At 46.5% G+C, this 19,122-nt stretch overlaps 1 protein-coding gene across 1 annotated transcript in view; it reads right to left on the bottom strand.

The window, feature by feature from the left end:
* Positions 1–19,122, bottom strand: part of BACH2 (BTB domain and CNC homolog 2) — a 1,375,433-nt gene that overhangs the window by 1,069,778 nt on the left and 286,533 nt on the right. Inside the window, exon 2 of the mRNA XM_069606473.1 lies at positions 13,494–13,609. The gene's annotated coding sequence lies outside the window, so the exon portion shown is untranslated. The remainder of the gene's footprint in view (positions 1–13,493; positions 13,610–19,122) is intronic.

Here is a 19,122-nt window from a genome sequence, read left to right as displayed (position 1 = left end):
TCGGGTGGTTGGCACGGCTCACGGGAGAGGTCCCGCACAGACAAGGGTAGCCATTCTCATCATGCCCGTTCCAGGTCCCGGTCTTCGACGCGCTCGAGACCCCGTGATATTGTGCCGTCTTCGAAGAAGACGTCGACGCCTGTGGCGCCGAGGTCGTCGACTATTTCTCTCGAGGCTCTGCCTCCGAGGGGGTCATTGATGCCGTCGGCACCCAGGTTGTCGAGAGACAGGCTCAGAGCTCCGGCTTCGAGGACTGTGTTAACGCCGTCGATGCTGGCGGCGCTGCAGCTGACGTCGACGCCAATTCGCTCGACGTCGGCACCTTTTCTGTCAATGCCGGCGCCAACTCGTTCGGCGCCCTCGACGCCTTTTGAGGTGGTGGTTTCGGAGGGACCCCGTGGCACGGGATTTGCCCCTAGAAAGGCTATGGCTAAGGTCCGGCACTGCTTTGGTCCGCAGAGGTCTTCCTCTCCCCGCCTGGAGTACATTTCAGAGGGTGATGAAGGCTCTGATGGCGGCCTGGTTCCGGTTATGGTTCCAGATGACCTTATCACGGGCCATAGCCAGTTTGATGACCTGAGGCAGTCGCTGCATGATGCTAGTGGACTGGACACCTCTCCGGTGGTGGAGTTTTGTCGGCCGGAGCCTGGCACTCATGCCGATTCTTCATATCGGCGCCTTATGTCTCGGGTTACCGAGTACTTGGGTTGGTCAGTTCCCCCAGGGGAGTTAGTTCAGGTTGATCACACGGACATCCTTGATTTTATATCCCCAAAATTGCCTGGAAATTACATTTAAAAAAGGTACAACAATTAAATCAATCCCCAGTATGGTTCCTGCGAAAAAGGCCCAAATGATAATAGTCCTTTTAAATTAATTGTGAATGTTCATGTCCAGCAAATGGGAGGTCTGCGTCATCCAGCCCAGCCATCCGTCTCCCTTGGCCAGCTTGTGACCAAAGGTTTTTTTATGAGCCTCTTTGAAGTTGGTAGTTTGCTTGTTGAAGTGAAAACAAGACGTGTTGTTCTATAGAAATACGCCGTCACGTCCAGTTAGTTTGTGAGTAAAGATACACAAAATCCGACATGGGTTCTCTTCCCTTACATTTCCTCATTTTACTTATCTTCCTTTGCATCGCATTATTATCACGTTTTCACTGGTATAACCAATGTGTGCTACCATTCATTATACTGTTTATTTACTCAGCCTTGCCTTGAAAAAGACCCAGGAAGGGTTGAAACACATGTTGGCAAAGTTGGCAAAATTCATGCATATTTCTGTAGAACTGTCATTAAAACACAGACTGTAATAATTTGGATTTTATGTATCTTTACTCACGAACTAACTGATTGTGACAGCGTATTTCCATGGAACAACAGGTCTTGTTTTTGCTTATCTAGAGTAGGCTGGGGGAGCCTACAGTTCCACAGGTTTGCGGCAGTCACTTTCTCCCAATCTTAAAAACATTAGCATAGCAGACTGGTATACCCGAGCGCTCTACTACCTGGTACTCCACAATTCTGTTTTGTTCTTTGAAGTGGGAGCCCCCCTTTTCTTTTCACACATATTAATAGTGCTTCGGCCAAGGGTGCATTTCAACACCTTCAGCAGCACATTTTATTGTGGCGGTCATTATATGGGAGATGCGACATCCAGACTGGAAGTGGGGGATTTCTTTTGTGAAGTTTTGACCACAGCCAGAAACAGGTTTTTCCATGAAGACAAACTGGCTCTTCAAATATCGCTGGAGTTTTGAAGGTGAAACATAATATACATTGCTTTTGTCAACCCACACATCATGTTTTGTTTTCCTGACATTTTTTTGAGAGCAGTGATATTTTTTTCAAGTTTTATTTTCTAAAAGCCGTTTTTATTTGAACACACATCTGCAGGCCGTTTTTGCTTTCAATGTTTAAAAATCCTGCTTTCCATGTCAGAGGGATCTTTCATTCTTCCTTTTGTAAATTAAACTACGACTTGTCGAGGTAGGCCCCTTTCCACATGGCTCTTCAACTTTACTTGAAAAACAAAAGCAAAAGTCAGGCCGTTCTTGCTTCAGTGCTTAAATGCCTGCCATTCATGGGAAAGGGACTTTTGTTTGGGGCCTTTAAATGCACCCGACGGTGTGCAGTAACAATATTGCATTAAGGGGACAGGTTTACCAAAATGTTTAGTGATTCATTATTCACATGATTTTGTAAATTAGACTTTAAAATGTTAACAGTCCTCTTAATCCCCAAATTGGTGCCATAAAAGGAAGACATACCGGCCATGGCAAATGAGTTTGCTGAAGTTATTTAGCACTGCTGTCCTGGTAAAAACATTCCACGTATAATAAACAAGTGGTCATCTAAGCGCCTTATGTCTCGGGTTACCGAGTACTTGGGTTGGTCAGTTCCCCCAGGGGAGTTAGTTCAGGTTGATCACACGGACATCCTTGATTTTATATCCCCAAAATTGCCTGGAAATTACATTTAAAAAAGGTACAACAATTAAATCAATCCCCAGTATGGTTCCTGCGAAAAAGGCCCAAATGATAATAGTCCTTTTAAATTAATTGTGAATGTTCATGTCCAGCAAATGGGAGGTCTGCGTCATCCAGCCCAGCCATCCGTCTCCCTTGGCCATCTTGTGACCAAAGGTTTTTTTATGAGCCTCTTTGAAGTTGGTAGTTTGCTTGTTGAAGTGAAAACAAGACGTGTTGTTCTATAGAAATACGCTGTCACGTCCAGTTAGTTTGTGAGTAAAGATACACAAAATCCGACATGGGTTCTCTTCCCTTACATTTCCTCATTTTACTTATCTTCCTTTGCATCGCATTATTATCACGTTTTCACTGGTATAACCAATGTGTGCTACCATTCATTATACTGTTTATTTACTCAGCCTTGCCTTGAAAAAGACCCAGGAAGGGTTGAAACACATGTTGGCAAAGTTGGCAAAATTCATGCATATTTCTGTAGAACTGTCATTAAAACACAGACTGTAATAATTTGGATTTTATGTATCTTTACTCACGAACTAACTGATTGTGACAGCGTATTTCCATGGAACAACATGTCTTGTTTTTGCTTATCTAGAGTAGGCTGGGGGAGCCTACAGTTCCACAGGTTTGCGGCAGTCACTTTCTCCCAATCTTAAAAACATTAGCATAGCAGACTGGTATACCCGAGCGCTCTACTACCTGGTACTCCACAATTCTGTTTTGTTCTTTGAAGTGGGAGCCCCCATTTTCTTTTCACACATATTAATCGTGCTTCGGCCAAGGGTGCATTTCAACACCTTCAGCAGCACATTTTATTGTGGCGGTCATTATATGGGAGATGCGACATCCAGACTGGAAGTGGAGGATTTCTTTTGTGAAGTTTTGACCACAGCCAGAAACAGGTTTTTCCATGAAGACAAACTGGCTCTTCAAATATCACTGGAGTTTTGAAGGTGAAACATAATATACATTGCTTTTGTCAACCCACACATCATGTTTTGTTTTCCTGACATTTTTTTGAGAGCAGTGATATTTTTTTCAAGTTTTATTTTCTAAAAGCCGTTTTTATTTGAACACACATCTGCAGGCCGTTTTTGCTTTCAATGTTTAAAAATCCTGCTTTCCATGTCAGAGGGATCTTTCATTCCTCCTTTTGTAAATTAAACTACGACTTGTCGAGGTAGGCCCCTTTCCACATGGCTCTTCAACTTTACTTGAAAAACAAAAGCAAAAGTCAGGCCGTTCTTGCTTCAGTGCTTAAATGCCTGCCATTGATGGGAAAGGGACTTCTGTTTGGGGCCTTTAAATGCACCCGACGGTGTGCAGTAACAATATTGCATTAAGGGGACAGGTTTACCAAAATGTTTAGTGATTCATTATTCACATGATTTTGTAAATTAGACTTTAAAATGTTAACAGTCCTCTTAATCCCCAAATTGGTGCCATAAAAGGAAGACATACCTGCCATGGAAAATGAGTTTGCTGAAGTTATTTAGCACTGCTGTCCTGGTAAAAACATTCCACGTATAATAAACAAGTGGTCATCAGATCTTTTTATGCCGAGCCCCCATCAGCAAATGTTCCGATATTGACAATTCCATGTCGCTGGGCTGGGAGCGGCTGGCAGGATGCACTCCCAAATATCATCTGCCCCTGGTCAAAGGAGGCAACTTGTGAGAAGGTGGCAGGCCAAGGACCCACCTGCCCCATTCTCATGCTTTCTCTCAACCAGTTAAATATACAAGTGGGAAAGTCTGATTCTTGGGGTGATCCTAATGAAGGCAAACATGAGGAATTAAGTTTGTTGGTAGCATGAGCAGTAGGAAGGGGACAGAGCACAGACAATGCACAGTTGAGCTGCATGGTTAATTGGCATTTGGGTGCATGACTCTGCTCTAACAGCCCCCAGTCCCAGATGTTAACTTCAAAACAGTGGGGGAGCTAGATTTCCAAGACAAAAATCAAAAGGTTAGTCATGGAGGGTGGGTATGAAAGTGCAGCGCAGCCACAGGCAGGCTTGCATCTACTTTTTTTTCTAATGCTGTCAGTGCCTCCTTGTCTCGCTCTGCTTTTATCCCCAACCCACACTAATACACCTTCCTTCCTTCATCCTTCCCTTCCCTTCCTTCCTTCACCCCTCCCTTCCTCCATCCCTCCCTCCATCCCTCCCTCCCTTCCCTCCCCACCTCCCTCCTTCCCCCACCTCCCTCCCTCCCTCCCTTCCCTCTCCTCCTCACTCCCTCCCTCCTTCCCTCCCTCCCTCCCTCCCCCACTCTATCCCAGTCTCTTGGCCTGCCTCCAACTCCTCCTCCTCCTCCTCCTCCACCTCCTAACAACCCACATTTCCAGTTGACCCCTTTTATACTCTTTGTGTTTCCATTGGACCACTATTCCTGGCCAATCCTTTCCCCATCTTCCCCACCCGGAAGGATTATCGTTACCAATGGTTACAAAAAACGGACTGTTCCACCAACATTCTTCACGTGCGAATCAGCAATGGCAGCCCTGATTGACGATTGTCCTACTTCGCATTAGAGGGCCTTCAACCTGGGTCCTTGGTGGGAAGTTTCATGTCCTTTGGGGTCTCAGCCATCTTAAGTCTCTTGTGGTCTAGATGAATTGCCGGCAGTACTGCCATGCCGCTGGCACCGGCGAGTGCTGCAAAGCTTCCCTCACAGCATGCAGCTACCCAGCTTCTCGCTCATTGTCCCTGCTGGATCTCCGGCATCTGTGTTGAACCGCCAACAGTTAGGGATTCTGGAGGGGGTGTCTCTACCTGCTACGGCATAGCCTGGGGATATCGTATAGGGCTTTCAAGGGATGCTCTCCAGTTGGTGTAACGCGCTCTGATCTTGTTTCACTTGGTACATTCTAGGCTGTACTGAGAAAAGGTTGTACTGCAAAGACAGATGCTAGAACAAGTAGTGGGGACAGGAATTGGAGTCCTCTCAGCTACCTCAGCCCATCAGTGTTAGGGTTGGCTGTGGATTGCTCCTTCATCCTCAAATAGTTTGATTAGAGGTTCTCTCACCACCTCCTGACTAGGTGAGGGTACTCGGGCAAAGGAGTCCAAACTGGTCCTACCAAAAGCCTTTCCAGTGGATTAGTTTAAAGAAATGTTTGCTCAAGAGCATAATCAGATGAAAGAGAGATGGGCTATAGAAATGTAAATAAACATGCAAGCAGATTGATGATACTTGCATTTGGATCGATGGACTGCGGGCCCAGTGGAGATCACATACGCATGAGACTTCTGATGACCGACAGCCCGAGGAAATAGCATCATCACCGGAACGGGAAGCATGGCAGCAGCCATCGTTAAAAATTCAATCCATGTTGAATCGCACACTTCCTGCAGCCGTCTGACCCTAAAAGGCACTGGCAACATGTCACAGGAGCAAGAGAGCTGGAAGTCCTCACAGATGAGGTTGTAGGACACTGCAAGGAGCTGTATGGGAGATGGTAGCGCAAAACCTCAGGACAGCGCAAAACTGCCATCTGGCTGGCAAGAAGCCAGAAGGTAACTGCATTAGCCAGTGTCCCTCGTGATGCAGAAGACTGCTGTAAAAGATGGAACGACCCAAGGGTCAGGGTACAGGGACTCCTCTCACACCACGAGCAGGAGGCCATGGCAACAGGAAGTTGAACCACTGAGCCCCTAATCCTCACACCATGGGAGGAGAAGTGCAGCAGTATTGTAGTCCTGGCGGGTATGGAGGGAGTCGGGTGCCAGCAGCCAGAAGGTGAGTCAACACCCCCCTCCCACAACCCCCCTGCAATTCACACAGCAAGTAACCATCCATAAATGTTAGCCTTAGCATAAAATGATGCAATGGACAGGGGCATATGTCAGCTGGCCCGGGCAATCAGAGGAGCCCCCCTGAGCGGTTTTGGTCTGTGAAGGTGTGGCAAGCGGCCATTCCAAGTGCAATGCACCCCACTCCCTTGCTGGCACTCTCCGTGCCAGCAGGAGCGTGGTGTGCGAGCATCCACGACACTGTGAAGTTGTCACAACATATTGCGGGCCCAGTTGGCCAGCACCATGCTGGCATGGCAGACGAGCCCTATGGAGGTGTACGACTACATGCACCTACATGGGTAGGGCAAGCCAAACACAAAACAAGACAGCACCACTGCTGGCTGTACAGCAACATCCCATTGAGCCATGGCAGTGCCAAAGACAAATCCACTATACCCACTCCAACAAGGGGTGTGTCACCGGGGGAAGAGGCTGTGGGGCATGTACACATACGACAGTCACATGTGCAGCTAAAACAAAGGCTGTCCCTGTATGACCTCATGAGAGCATGCCACAATAAGCTTGAGCCTGCAGGGCCCCCTGCATGGTCAGTCCGCCTTGACCGTACAAGGGCCAAAGGCCACCTGCCCATGGGTCACAGATACATATCTGCGACCATTCCCACAATGCTGTGGCCACATGCAATTTCGCACAAGAAACTATGCACATCTGGCCACATGGGTGGGGTGTCATTCTGTTCAATAGCATGCATGCCAACCCATGTGAATGTACCATATCTGACAGCATGTCATTTGTTCTTTACAGGCACTCAGGCAGCTCAGGACGAGGCCGAGGAGGAAGATGAGGAAGGCCCATCAGCAACTGGTGCCTCCAGCCCTTCAACATCAACTACCACCCCTGAAAGCTGGACACATGTCATGATGAAGCACAAGTCCCAGCATGGGACACCTGGCCCCAGACCAAACCTGCTCTTGGCAGCGCAGGCCCTGAGCCAACTCCACATGCCACCGGGACCAACTCCAAACCAGCTACAGCCAGCTGCAGTAGCTATGACCGAGGACACACCTGCTGGCAGGAGTGCCGATGGCACCCAGGAGGAAACCAGCAATAGGCACAGGGCGATCCAGGACCACACAGCCCTGACAGCATACCTTGCTGCTAGCGTGCCCACACACACAAGCCTGACATGGACACCCCCTCATATGGCTCTTCGTGCTACAGCCTTGACTCTGCAGAGCCCCCGACCCATTTCCCAACCACCACCGAGCTACTCCAGACTACAGAGGCTGGACAACATGGAGAGGCGGCAACTTGCAGGGAGCAACGCGCAAGATTGTCGGATCCATGGAGCATAACCGGGCACAGGCAGCTGCAACAACTGCCGCACTGACTGAATGGCCAGAATGTCAGGGAGCTGACTGAGGGTATCTCTGCATTTGCGGAATTCATGAAGCAGAGTATGGAACTCCCCCTGCAGAACATCTGGGGGCCAGGGTCATACCCTCAAGTTCTGCCACACCCACTGAGGGGTTGTTGCCCAGCACACCAAGTCTGAGCGTCATCTGTGCCCAAAGTCACTTGGGGGCAGCCCTGAGGGTGAAGAGGCCATGCAAGTGACAGTGTCCCACTTTGCCCACAGTGGGCATGTTGAGGTGTTGTTGGGGTGGGGTGGGGGGGGATACTGTGTTGAGGTGTTGTGGGAGTGGGGGGATAGTGAAGTGGGGCGTTGTTGAGGGTGGGGTGGGGGAGTGTTGGGGTGCTGTTGGGGGCTAGTCTGTTGGGGTGGGGGTGGTGGGGAGGAGGGATAGTTTGTGCACTACAAAATAAAACACTTAAACTTCATCAATGCAAGGACATTCCTGATTGTGACGGTGTTTATTAATGTGAGTGTGACACAGTGGTGCATGGTATGTGCCATGTGAATATCCTAGTAAAAATTGTCCATCAATTCCTAGCAAGCCACTCATCTGTCCCAGACGTCGTCTATAGCAATGCGTGCAGACACCTCCGTCACAGGCACTGCATCCTCATCCTCTGGGATGGCATGTCCACATTAGTGGGCAGAGGGAAATTCCTCGAGGGAAATTCCTCTGGAGGCAGATATTGTGCAGCATGGCACACACCAGTACGAATTTCCCCACCTTTTCTGGTTTATACATTAGGGCAGCTCCTGTATGGTCCAGGCAGCGGAAACAGGCCTTCAGGATGCCAAAGGTTCGCTCTATACAGACACGGGTCCTGCTGTGAGCGTGAGTGTAGGCCAACTCCTGTGAGGTCTGTGGATCCTGCACAGGGGTCATGAGCCAGGGCAGCTGCGACTATCCAGAATCACCTGCATGGAGAGAGGGAGAGCCATGAATCAAAGTGTATTGTGTGGGGGTGGCCTTTCAGAGCATCAGGGCAAAGGGCATCATGCATATGGGGCTACATTGCGAGGCAGGTGTCGTATTCTATGCTTGTTCATGTTGTATCACTCGCCTCACCCATCCTATTTTCTCAACATGCTCCTTGTTCCCTTGCAGCTGATGTCTCGTCTGTGTTGTTGCCATGTCAGACTGACATGGTGGCCGTCTTGTGCCAGTGTATTTCTCTTGTGCATGTGGCCTGATGGATTAGCTATCAGCCCTCCATAGACTTCTGGGGGAAGCTGGTCTGCATTGAAGGCTGAATGTACATGTGTACTTGGCTGTGCTACTAGCAGGGGTATTGTTGTGGGATGACACTTTGTGTGACATTGATTATGGATCAAACAGGTTGCATTGGGGTACTTGTATTCATGTGTGCGTTGGTAGTCCCTACTGTGTGTGCATCAGCGTATTCATCCAGGCGTGTCCGACATGTACACATTCTGTGGGCTGTACTGCGACATTGGTGCCGAAGGTGGGCAGGTTCAACTTGCACATTGACTTGTCATGGCATGTATTGTGCAGTTGTGCACACACACCCCCCATGTGGTTGGATGCATTGCAGTGCCTGTGTGCTGACGCGTTTACTCACCCACTGCCCACGTCCATTGTCCTCTGTGCCTCTCCGTGTATGCAGGCAGCGTACTGTTCTGTAGGACCATGGCGTCCTGGGTGGAACCAGGGTAGTGGGCACACCAGTGGGTGATGTAGAGGTTGGGATCACCGGTCACCTGAACGTTCAACGAGTGGTTGTGGTACCCTGCTTTGTGGGCATGGGCCGGCCAACACCACCACATGGGTGCAGTCTGACGCTGCAATGACATTTGGCATCTGTGCAACAGCATGGAACTGTGCCTTCATGGGGTGCACCTGTGATGGGGGGGTGGCCAGTGAGATATAGCATGAGACATGCCGCAGGCGGGCATCCAGCACCTGGACTAACACTGCACAGAATGTTGGTTATGCCATGCCATGCCGTGCAGCATGGCCACGCAGTGCTGGAATGAGCCAGTTCTTAGGAATTGCAGGACAGACACTAGCTTTAGCAGTGGGGGCACAGCTGACCTGATGTTGATCCTGCTCCCTATGTCGCCCTGGATTGTGGTGTGCAGCTCACTTGTGATCTGCCTGTTGAAGCAGTACAGATCAACTGGCTGTCAGTGAGGGTCCAGGGTGAGGGCCTGACCCTGGGTATTGGTGAACGCCTTGCTTGGCTCCTCCCCCTCATCCTCCTCCTCATCCTCCTCCTCCTCCTCCTCCTCCGTGTGCCCTGGGCTGGTTGTCCTGCCTCTGTACTTCCAGGCACAGCATGAGCAGCTGCATGTCCCATCTCGCAAAGCGTACTAGCAGCATGGTGTTGGGAACTGTGTTTGGGGAAGCCTTTGCCTTATGTAGCCCTCTTGAGTGGATTGTGTTCACCTGTGGCTTCATTTGTGCCACCCATATTTATTTACCTTCACCTGGAGGTTGAAGGTAATTAAGCCGTGTTTTTGGAGTATTAGTGCTGTATTTCGGCACCAATACTGCTGTGTTGGTACTTGTGATGCAGCAGTAATTGCGCTTCTTTGTATTGGCGCAGATTCCGCCGGCTGTAATAGCGCCGGCTGTTATACATTCGGCGGTATTTACGCCGGCTCGTGACCCAGCAGAGCGATATTTGCAGCAGAAAATCCATCACAGCGACTTTTAAGGCTTAACGCCAGGGTCGCGATGAGGCTCAAAGTCTTCACAAATGGAGCACAAGAATTACATTTCTATGGGACGCATTACATGAAAAGGTATCTCGTAGTTGGAGACGCCCCCACATGCATCGGAGGAGGAAATGCTTAAAAAACATGTAGTGGAATTACAGCAGCTTGTGAAGCCACTTCTGAACTCAGACCCTTACAGCACAGCATCATGTAAAACAAGCACAAGAACTTTAAAAGGGAGACGATGCTAACAATTTTGACTGTAACCCTAAAGCGCTGCACTACTGCTTGCTACTCAGACCAGTAAGGTGGCTTGACATGTCACACGAGCACCTTTGCTGAAGTTCTTTTATATTAGGGGGAAGGACTTCGGCAAACACGCTTGCATGATGTTACGTCAGGTTTGTGAGCTCGCTGGTCACGTTGTGCAAAAGGGTCTACTGGTGTCCCCAGGATTGCTGCATGCATTGCATGAAAAGGGGCGGCATCAGTCAGGGGGAACTCGGTGGCCATATCACTGCATGCGTCCATCCAAACGGCGCTCCATGACACTTGTTTTGGGCTAATGCGAAACCGAAACCAGAACCAGTAAAGCAAAGTAAAAATTATTACTCACACTATTGAACGGGGCATTTGTCAATGAAATGGTTTGTCCTGATGGTGGATCCAGAAAAGGGGACTTCTCAAACCAATACATTAACCGCAGAACAACATGTAAAACTTGTTCTGTGGTTATTTTGTTGACTAGACAACATCTAAACGCATCAGAATTCTGCCTTAACTTTGTCTTCTCTTCTGCAGGCAAAGATTGAAGTGGCAGCAATGGGTTCCATGTAATTAAAACGAAAACTGGAATAACAAACAAAAATTCACGACCCCAAAATAACAAAAATACGGATTTTCTTTTTATTTGGTCTGCCCCAACCCTGTTTCCCTAGGTCCATAACCCCACCCCAACCTCCTGACCCGTGTTATTCCCTTAGCACACCCCCATATATATTTTAAATAAAACATCCTGTATATTTCGTTATTTTAGAGTCGTTTAAAAAGTTGTTCGTTATTATCACTGTGTACCGCAACAATGTGAAGCATGAAGTACTGGGAATGATGTAGGCTGGTTTAGTTTTAATAAATCCTCTGAAGAGTTTTGGGTTTCGGACTCCTTATCTCAGCAAAGCCAACAGTCTGTCTGGAGGCATGGGGCAAAATCAGGAAATAACTTTTCTTCTTAGAGAACTATACACTGTTGCTACATTGTTGCAGCTAAGTCTCACTTACATTGAAAAGCAGTGTAGCTCAACTTGGATTGTGTGGTGTATGTTCACCCGCAACCCAAAGAACGTACCTCATTATCTGGCAAAAAGCAGAAAAGTCGTTAAAGAAAGTCCATGAAGGGAGTGCTACAGCTGTAAACAGTTAGGAGGAGCATGTAGCATTACAAAACATTCATCCATGTATTTGTAAACCAGGCTAAATTAGCTGCAGTGTTGCATGACTGGACTTGAATGTACAAACAAGACACATGGGACAGTAACGGTAAAGGGGCATCTTTTAAAACCCCAACATGCCCCTCAAAATGTTGGGATATGTTGTTAGAAAAGTGGACAAACAGTTCAGACCCAATCAAATAACATTCAGTTTAGGGTCTTATTTTGCATCAAGAGCTTGAAATCCATCAGTCATCCAAAATGCTTCACAGTACCTTGCACCCAAACCATGGCTTAGTCCTCAAAGCACACTTGTGGCTGTTCGTGTTACCGATGAGAACGTTTCTGGGACTCGATAGGCATATCAGCAAGGGTCATTACAGAAGCCCTGTGGTGGCCTCCCACACTAACTGGACATGCCAAATATCCACATATGCCAGACACTTTAACCCCCCTGCACGTACACCATGTACACATACACATGCCGGGCACTTCACCCCACATTTTTCCTCCCGGGCATGCACACCATGTAGAAACCTACACATAAGCACATTCACCAAACTATGGCACATGCACACTATTTTTTTTTAAGCCTAGCTATGCCTCTGTAACTCAGTGGACTAATGCATCCAGTACAGAAGGCTGCGTTTGACCTCATAGTTCTAGCTTTCAAATCCTGGTAGGGCCATTCACCCTTACATCCTTCCAAGGTAGATAAAATGAGTACTGTTGAGTTGGGTATCACACGCCTGTTATCTGTCCATAGCTCCAAGATACCCCAGCAGTTGGGAACGTTTGCTCTACAAATAAACTTATGTAATGTACTGTGAAGCTCTGACCCCGTCTGGGCCCCTCAGCTTCAAGTGGGCTCTTTTTCTCGGCCCAGGTAGCAGTTCATAAGTAGGGAGGGAAGTTGATTAACCTGAATCCTTACCTCAGCAAAGCCATGTAATTCCGCCGCCCAAAGTATTCAAACGTAGGCCCTTGCAAAGACCAAACCGTGTCCCATAACTTTTTCTATACAATCCCCTGCATCTAGGAGGGTTGATACAAGTGACAACCCGCTTTCCTTGCTAGATATAAAGCAGTGGAACTCTTCCATCCCCATCTGGTCTTTACAAAGAAATCTAACTACAGCGTTCCACTAAACAACTGAAAGGTGATCTGCAGTAATGATTACACTCACGTTGCAGCTGGATTTAAATTGTTGGGGGACGAGTGTGATTAGGTGCTATAGAAACTCTCAATAAGACCACATATCGATTCAAACTCCAGGTGATAGAAAAACTACTGTGCCCCTTGGTGATGCGAAGAAGACATATCATACACATGTTATGTTTTATATATAGTGAGAGACAGCACGCGAGAACACTTAAATCCTATTTTCTAAAAAATCTAAGAAAATAAATACTACCATCTCTTCCTCAGCCTTGTAGAATAAGCAGAAGTGATTGTGATATTCACAGTGGATTCGTGTATTTAAAAGGACCGAAATCACCCTCAAAAAGTAAACCAAACAATGCAACTGCTTCCTGCTGTGCCATCAAAACGCCCGAAAAGGTGAACGCACAATTGTCACTTCAGCCACCATTTCAATATCTAGGATTCAGACAGATCATAAATGTGAAGACTCTGCACATTTCATTAGAGTCATGCAAAAGGCAGGTTTACGAAATCTTCTGGTTGTTCGACGGCCCCCAGGGGCAAGCGGCGAACTGCATTTACCTTGTTTTAACTCAAACGGACACGTCTCCAGCTGCGCAACAGAACAGCCGGTGAAGCCCTGCATTTGAATGCTCCGCGGGTCGCTGTCTCTGGTTTCTCATCATGCAGCAGTGCACCTGGGAAACAAAATCGTTATTAGAAAAAGAATTGTAAAAAAAACTGAGCTACTTGAATTTGCTTACTCAAACCATCGATATTTACAGCTGCGTTTTTTCTGCTTTTAATGAAGTTGCACGAACTCTTTGCTGAACATAGGGGGGCTGCTTTCCGATAGAATTCAATATATAGCAAACCTAGCACATTGAAACAGGTGGCAATTTTCAAACATATTCTAGTCTCACGTATGCAAAGGACGTACTTATGCCATATGTATCACCCCATACTCATGAGAAACGGAGTTGCAAAATTAAAAAGTATACGTTTCATGTCTTGTATGAATCAAAGTAGAGGGCAAACAAAAAGGGTATCAAATTAAAAGCACATCTCAAGATCACACACACACTCACCTCTCTCCACCCCCCTCAACTCCAGCCCCTGTACTACATATTGTGAGAAACCGGACAGTATTCCCCCACCCACCCCATCCCTCCTTCCCTCCCTCCCTCCCTCCCTCAGGATCTTCCATTCAGGTGGCCAGGGAAGGGCCATCACTTTTGGATCCTGACCATGGCGGTAGACAAGCGAGGGAGGATCACCTGAGTGGAGGGTTACGAGGGATTGGGAGGAGGATGCTGAAGGGCGACAAATGGTATTCTCCCAGTCCCAAAAAAGCCCCAATGTACTCTCCCTCAGCCTTTGTGGTCTCCAATCTCACCCCATCTCCCCACCCCATTTCCAACAAATACTGAGACGAGGAAGAGGCAACTAAGATCAGTAAAGTTTACCCATACGAATAACATGGGGATAGTAAGGGCAACCTACCCTAGAAAGAGCTCAAGCAGTCCCACTAAAAGAGTCAGACAGTTAATGACCATTTGCACCCAACTCCACTTGACTGTTTTTTTCACTATAAAAGGTGTGGTTTAACACCGATGGATGAGCGAGCTGGAGAAGCATTTTGGACCAGAGAAACCACGAAACTGGGGGCTGCAGGAAGGAGGATCCGGAGGCGAGTGGCATGCTGCAACACTGGCCCAGTGTGTGAGCTGCAGCGTGGCTGGGGAGCCATGTCTCCTGAGAGGCAGAGTGAGGCAGCTGGGACCCTGCTGGCAGAGTCCGTGTGAGTGCTCATTCCCTTTGGCTGTGTACCGGGCCCATGGGTGTCTGAGGGGAAGGTGGCGAGACCCGGACCTCGACCCAAAACATCCCAGAGAGACCGTTCGCCAGCGCTACTCTGCCCCTGAGTTTTGCATGACAGAGAGAGAAACTCGGGAATGTGTGCTGGTGGCTGGAGCGGGAAAGGGAGGAAAAGCAAGACTGATACAACAGCACAAAGCAGAAAGCAAGAAGCAGAAAGTAGAAAGAAAGCAAGTAAACGGTGCATGCGAGCGCAACAAAAATATGAGGAAAGAAAGTAAACAGATTTGAAAGAGGGCAAGCAGCCGGATGCAAAGTTAAAAGCGGACAGAAGCAAAGTAAAAGGAAAGGGAGAGGGCACAGAAAGTCAAGAGTGGGCAAGCGGCCTGAAAGAAAAGTAAGGAAAAGGTGCGAGTGAGCACAGAGAAGGAAAAGAAGTCAAAGTGGGCACAACCAAACACCCAAGTGAGTGAAACAGAAAGGTACAGGAAGCACACTAAACAGGAAGGTACAAAAGGCACAGCAGTGCACCTGAAATTTTAAGGGAATAAAAGAATTTAAGCATGCACAATAAACCCCTGAAGATAAAAGGTACCAAGGAAAGTGCAAGTGAGAAATAAATGGAGGGGCAAAGGGTCAGAGTGGTCGTGCTGAGGAAAAGCAAGCAAACCTGCAGTTTTCAAAAGCCTCTGATTCTACCCCATGAGAAGAGCATGTAAGAAAAACTGTAAATTAAAACTGTAAAATAAGAAAAAGGCATATTCTGACCAGCTGATTTTGTGTTTGGAATTAGAAAGGCCTAAACCTAGGGAAAGGCATGAGAAACCAAAGAGGAACTGTGATATATTTTGTTTTGTGTTGAAAGCTGGGAGACGCCTGTGCTTGGGGAGGGGAACCCGTAGAGGATTACTTAAGAAATGAAAGTACATCCTGATAAAATTGACTTTGTCAGAAAGCTGGAAGGGACCTGAGCATGTGGAAGAGAACCCTGAGAGGCTTGGCTACGATGGAGGCTTATTGGTTTGTTTTATAGAGTTGAAAGGAGTGAAGCTTGGGGAAGGGCCCCAAGAACTCAAAGACACTGAAGGTATTGGAGTTCACTGCAAGGACCCTGTGGCAAAGGTCTTGTAAGCAGCTGTGTTTGAATGAACTCATTTTGATAAGCTTAAATTCAGGTCTGGCAAGAAAACCACAGAAACCAACCTTGGTTTCCCAATTTTTCTGTTGAACCAATAGTTTACATTTTTCACAAAAGATCCCCCAACACATTTTTGTGTAGAGTGAGGGCAAGCACAGGTTTAGACACAGCAGACTTTTTATTTGGACTTTTCAGACACCGGCAGCCCTTAGAAGCATAATTTCAGGGAAACATCAATTTAGAGCTAGGGCTAGTTAGGTATTACACCAACCCTGAAACGTTAAAGGTTTTGAAATCTTACTTTGTGAGTCTGTGTATCTCTTGTCACCATGCCCGTCTAACAATATGTATATAATACATTATGAATAATGCTCCTGTTTAGCAGTTCTTTTTTCTACATGTTTTATTTCATTTATCCACATTTATTTTGTATTGTATATATTTTTTGCTCTATAAAAGTGTCTTGCCACTAGTCATTTTCCACATATATTCCAATGAAAAATTGTTGCAGCATTTGAATTCCTGTTATGCGACACACACAGAGAAGGGCTACTGAAGAAAGAGCAGGCCTACTGAAGATGAAGCCAAGTTCCCCGTTCCCCTTTAAAACAAGAGTTTTTATTTGCTTAAAACCAATGCAACACAAATAGAAATGCACACCGCCAAATCAAAGAAAGATTCATTTGAACCTTTACTACACACAGAAAAATGTTCAGGCATTACATTTTTTCGTGTAAAACGGGGCCCTACAAGTTAATCGCCACAGATTAAATCAGTCTCCGTGACACTAAGTGATTGCAACCCGGCACGTCACCTAAGTCAATGCCTAGCGTGTGATGCATAGCTGAAAACCTTAATTATTTATGTCTATAAGTTCTTTTATTTCTGAATAATGTACCCTTATATCACGCCCCTCTCTTTGAATCCCCCCCGCCCCGCCCCCGGTCACACTGAATCGGGAAGCAGGCTGTTTTGCAAAGTAAAAAATATTTATTTTATGCATTTGCACAATATATGTATCACACTATTTTAATGGTTATACAATGATCACCAAAGGGGTGATGTCACAATAAATCTCTTTAATCACACAGAGTAATGATAGGAAAAAGAATGCAGAAGAGAATAATACGTTGGTGTGGGTTCAAACAAAATGCAATGTGATTACTCTTTCCCCCTGCACACTACTCAATCCCCCCCTCCCAATATGCGATATAAAGAGATGGAAGGAGAGAAAACAGGTTTCAGGAATACAAAAGTCAACAAAATAGTATCAATCCCAATTTCCCCCCAGCAAACACAGAGAGAGAAACAGGAATGATTGCAAACTTGTCAAAAATGGTTTAAAGTTGGCTTTGCATGAATGATAAAAACACTGAAAATGAATTTAATACACTAAAATTGTTTCAATACTAGTGGGATCCGCTTGTATGGTATCAGACAAACACTAGCAATGATTATTGAGTAACTAGCAGGTTGAAAACTTAATTCTGAGGTCGGATGCAATGAACAGCTATTTAACACGTGATAGATTTGAGCCAAAAGAAAAATTTGCGGCAAATGTTTCCGCGCGCAGTAAGCGCGATTGCGGATTAACTATGAGGAGTTGGGATGCGGTTTCGGGTTCGTTGGAAAGCTGAGGATGTTAGCTTCAAGCATATACGTTGAAGAAGTTATGAAGGTTTTTGTGGAGATCTGTTTCTTTTCCGGAAGAGTCAAAATAGCAAAATAAGAATGCGCTTTTAAATTTACAAACCAGGTTTTTTACACTATGAAGATGCAAACTACACGACAGCGCAGCCACCAGCCCAGGATATCACTGGATGGTTTGGCCTGCCGAGACGCTCCCCTTTCTTCAGAATATATAGCAGCGCAAAGATGTTTTTAACACTACTATTACAAAGGACTATAGGGTAAAAGAAAGAGTTCAGGCAAAACAAAAGGATTTCTAGCAATACAGTTCTGGATGTAAGAGAATGGGTTTGGATAGGATTACTTATAGACAATACATATGCTAGTGACAATCCTATGCTATGGATACTCACTAATAATGTTTGGAATGGACCCGTCAGGGATCTGGTCACGGATACTTTCTGGACAGGAATTCTGCTAGCACACCGGACTGGACTCAAGGCGCTCTGGTTCCGCAATCAGCAAGACACTCTGGACACCGCACGATGGGACTGGACTGGATCCGACGGGTTTGGGTTCTGGTGCGCAGCTATCTGGTCACAGCAGGGTTCTACTGAGTTGGATCTTTGGATTCTGGCAAGAATTCTTAGCAAGAAAGCAGCACAGCACAGCCAGGCTGTTCTTTTGTTCCCCTTAGAGGTCTGGGGTAAAATCTGGTTTCTGGATTTGTAAAGGCCAAGCTGAGAATGGTTCAGCTTTGGAAATGGGCCTTTCTGCTTTCACACTTCTGGAGTCTGGAATATGGATTTCTCTTGCAAAGTGCTCTGCCAGCAATCGGTTGGTGGGTGAATGTGTGTGTCTTTCTAGGTCCTAAAATAGCTCTATTTATGTATTTTCTAAAGAGGTGGGTATGCTGAATTCTACCAGACACACCCCCTGGTATTCTATTGGCTAGGGTCTTTCCTCTCCTTTGATTTGATAAGAAAACAGTGTCATCATGACGATGTGTTTTATGATCCAGGGAAAACCTCCCCTTTGTCTTTGCACATGAAATCTACTTTTCTTATAATGCATATTTACAATTTTACAAACTTGATAGCAATAGCATATCTCTATCCCATATTTTGTGGAGCAAGTATTCATCCGAGCCCCGTCGCGGTGAGAGCTTGGGTCTAGATTTGGCAATTTTTTCGCACTTTTGGTCTGGTACCCAATGTCAGATTTGTCCACAATTTTACACATATGTGCGCATGATATCTAGGCATAATCATATGAAGTTACATGATTCTGGCATCAATACAATTGCTACAAACCACAATTTCTGCAGTCATGTCCCTAAACATAGCAGAGTTCTGAGTACTTTTAAAAAGTGACCAAAAATGTCACATTTACAATACCGTTATTTTACAATTTACACAAATTCGCAAAGTCCTGTATCAGTCCTTTTCAAAAATATACTTTTCTGTGCTTTGAGAATCAACACAAATGTCTATTCCCGCCCCCAAAGTTCCTGGTGGCTCAAGAGCAAACCCCGCCTCTTTCCTCTGGCAGGGGCTTCTGTTGACACTTGCATCTGCATATCTTTTCAATCAAGACGTCCTTTGTCTCTCCCAGGAGCTGCAGTCC

This window comes from Ambystoma mexicanum, chromosome 4p (genome assembly GCF_040938575.1).
Source record: "Ambystoma mexicanum isolate Mex_15411 chromosome 4p, UKY_AmexF1_1, whole genome shotgun sequence".
NCBI classification, from domain to species: Eukaryota; Metazoa; Chordata; class Amphibia; order Caudata; family Ambystomatidae; genus Ambystoma; species Ambystoma mexicanum.
This window is presented reverse-complemented; position numbering and strand designations above follow the sequence as displayed.